The following is a 3692-nucleotide window of genomic DNA, read 5'->3' as shown; positions in this document are numbered from 1 at the left end:
ATTCATTCAATCACACTTATCGAGTGCTTACTGGGTGCAGAGCACTGTACTAAGCACTTGGGAAAGTACAATGCAACTATAAACAGTGACATTCCCTGCCCACAGGAGCTTACTGTCTAGAGCGGGGCAGACAGACATTAATACAAATAAATAAAACTACAGATAGGTACATAAGTGGGCCCTTCTAGACTGTGAGCCTGCTGTTGGGTAGGGACCGTCTCTATATGTTGCCAATTTGCACTTCCCAAGCGCTTAGTGCAGTGCTCTGCACACAGTAAGCGCTCAATAAATATGATTGAATGAATGAATGAATGAAAAGTGCTGTGGGGCTGGGAGCGGGGAAGAGCAAAAGAAGCTGGAGGTGAGGAAAAGTGGGAGTTAGTCTAGAAAGACCTCTTGGAGGAGATGTGCCTTCAATAAGGCTTTGACATGGGGGAGATCAATTTTCTGTTGAGTTAGAGGAGGGAAGACATTCCAGGCCAGAGGCAGGATGTGGGCCAGGCAAGACAGGCAAGATGGGGTCACGGTGAGAAGGTTAACACTAGAGGAGTGAAGTGTGCGGGCTGGGTTGTAGAAGAAGAGAAATGAGGTGAAGTTCCCTTCCCCTAGTGGGAAGGAGATTTGGCTTTTCCCTAATCTGGTGCCTCATCTCTGGGACGGGTTGACGTTCTCTCTGAGTGTCGGTCCCTGTACTTTGAGACAGTAAGTCAATTGTATTTATTGAGTGATTACTGTGAGCAGAGCACTGTACTAAGCGCTTGGGAGAGTACGATACAACAATATAACAGACATATTCCCTGCCCACAAAGAGCTTGTGCTCTTGATCCACTAACCTCTCTCTTTAGCTCCCCACACAGCTCGTCCTATGGCTGTGGGAGCTGGATTTTTAAAGACGGTTTTTAGAGACTGGTATTTATTAAGTGCCTACTGTGTGCCAGGCATTGTTCTAAGCGATGAGGTAGATACAAGTTAAGCAGGTTGGACACAGTCCATGTCCGACACGGGGCTCAATTTGCGGTAATCCCCATTTTGCAGATGAGGGAACTGAGGCTCAGAGGAGTGAAGTGACTTACCCAAGGCCATGCAGAAGACAAGTGGTGGAGCCAGGATTAGAACCCAGGTCCTTCTGCTTCCCAAGCCTGTGCTCTATCCACTAAGCCATACTGCTTCTCTGTTTATTGAGCGCTTACTGTGCGCAGTGCACTGTACTAAGCACTTGGGAGAGTAGACTATAACAAGCAGACACAATCCCTGCCCACAGCATGGTTATAGTTCAGAGGGGAACTTTATTAACAATACTAATTATTGCTAGCCATAATTATTACTACTAATTATAGTACTAATATTTTAATCACCAATACAAATACTAGTAATACTAATTACTATTAATATGAATTGTTATTAATACCAATAATAATAATTAATTCTTAATAATAATAATTGTTAAGCACTTACTATGCACCAAGCCCTGTACTAAGAGTTGGGGAAGATAGAAGATAATCAGGTCCCACATGGGGGTCACAGTCTAAATAGGAGGGAGAACAGGTATTTGATACCCATTTGAGGGAACTGAGGTACAGAGAAGTTGGTTTGGCACATTCATTTATTCATTCAGTCGTATTTACTGAGTGCTTACTGTGTGCAGAGCACTGTACTAAGTGCTTGGAAAGTACAATTCAGCAACAAAGAGAGATAATCTTTACCCAACAACGGGCTCACAGTCTAGAAGCGACAGACAGACAACAAAACAAAACAAAATGAGTAGACAGGCATCAGTAGAATAGCTGGGTCAGAAACAAGATAATTGGGTTGGACACAGTCCCTAAGCCCACATAGTAAGTCCTTAATGAATACCATCATCATCATCTTAAATCAATCAGTGGTATTTATCGAGCACTTACTGTGTGCAGAGCCCTGTATTAAGAGCTTAGTAAGTGCATAAGTGCTTACGGAAGCACTTAACTGAGCACTTAATTAAGCGCTTAATTAAGTACTTAGTTTTTTACTTAATTAAGCACTTACTAAGCACTGTATTAAGCTCTTGGGAAGCAAAGTGTGGCTCAGTGGAAAGAACATGGGCTTTGGAGTCAGAGGTCATGGGTTCAAATCCAAAGTGACTTTGGGCAAGTCACAACTTCTCTATGCCTCAGTTACTTCACCTGTAAAATAGGGATTAAGACTGTGAGCTCCCCGTGGGACAACCTGATCACCTTGTAACCTCCCCAGCGCTTAGAACAGTGCTTTGCACATAGTAAGTGCTTAATAAATGCCATTAAAAGAAAGTGGCCTAGTAGATAGTGTGGGAGACAGAAAGACAAAGGTTTTTATCCCAGCTCTGCCACTTGTAGGTTGTGCGACCTTGGGCAAGTCACTTAACTTCTCTGTGCCTCAGTTACCACACCTGTAAAATGGGGATTAAGACTGTGAACCCTAAGTGTGACAGGGCTGTGTCTAACCTGATTATCTCATACCTACCCCACTGCTTCCTCTCAGGGTCGCACCTGGAGAGTTTCTAGTACTCTACTAGTCTCAACTACGGGAGAGAGAGTCAAGCAGAGGCCTACCCATTCCATTCATAGCTCGGGCAGTGGCTAGCGAGTGGAAGGCAATCCGCTACAAGTCAAAAATTGACTTGTTGAAATCCACCTGACTGAAGAATTGCTTTAAGGGGATGGTTTAGGATTTCTAATCCATCGACAGTTAAATGTCAATATTTGAATTCCATTTCCAATGATTCATCCTGGGTTTTCTTCAAGCCTGCTCCCCAGTAGCTCTAGGATCCCAAACATTCAGTCTGATTACATCCTTTGCCACTTCCAACTTTAAACTTCCCCAAATGGAGGGAAAATAACTGGGCTTCATGGTCACTGGGGAAAGGGATTATCTTTTCCAGACTGCAGATTCCCCATCTGTAAAATGGGCCCGATGGTCAGTCCTATGTTCAAAGTACTTAGAGATCCTCAAATAATGGAAAGGTATTTGTTAAGTGCTTACTCTGTGCCTGGCACTCTTCTAAGTGAGAAGCAGCATAGTCAGCAAAGAGTCAGAAGGACCTGTATTCTAGTCCTTTCTCTGCCGTGTGACCTTAGGCAAGTCACTTAACTTCCCTGTACCCCATCTGGAAAATGGGGATCAAGATTGTGAGCCCCATGTGGTGCATGATTAGATTGAATCTACACCAGCTCTTGGTACAGTGCCTTGCTTAATGAATACCATTATAAAAAATACTTGAGTTGGACATTGTCCCTGTCCAACATGGGGATCGCAGTCAAATCTGGAGGAAGAACAGACAGGGAATCACCACTTTATAACCTCAGAATCTAGACTGTAAGAGTCTCTCAAGTACTTAGTACAGTGCTCTGCACACAGAAATCACTCAATAAATGCCATTGATTGATTGATTATTGATATTGTCATCCAGTTAACAAGGCGCATCCAGTCTATATGCATTATCCCTGTAGGCTGGAGCAGTTTGCAGCACAAACCAGATGGGAGAATTTTGCACTGTCTCCCTCAAACCAAAGTACATTATTATTGTTGTCACCAGTCACATGATAAAATTTATATTTTGTAATAATAGACCGATCAGATTGCTGGCTGGAGCCAATGAGTATTTTTACCATCTACCTTGGCAAAGCCAACAAGCCAAATTATGGTTTTCATTAAGCATCTTGACACTGTTTTGTTCTCTG

The 3692-nt window shown here is 43.2% G+C and overlaps 1 non-coding gene across 1 annotated transcript; it reads left to right on the top strand.

Annotated features, from left to right (window-relative positions):
* Positions 1–2483: 2483 nt before the first annotated feature.
* LOC119945604 lies at positions 2484–2621 on the top strand. The gene has a single exon (XR_005456266.1). It is a non-coding gene; the product is annotated as a small nucleolar RNA SNORA7 (small nucleolar RNA).
* The last annotated feature ends 1071 nt before the right edge of the window (positions 2622–3692 follow it).

This window comes from Tachyglossus aculeatus, chromosome 25 (genome assembly GCF_015852505.1).
Source record: "Tachyglossus aculeatus isolate mTacAcu1 chromosome 25, mTacAcu1.pri, whole genome shotgun sequence".
Lineage (NCBI taxonomy): Eukaryota > Metazoa > Chordata > Mammalia > Monotremata > Tachyglossidae > Tachyglossus > Tachyglossus aculeatus.
Note: the sequence above shows the minus strand (reverse complement) of the source record. Positions and strands in the feature narration are given on the sequence as shown.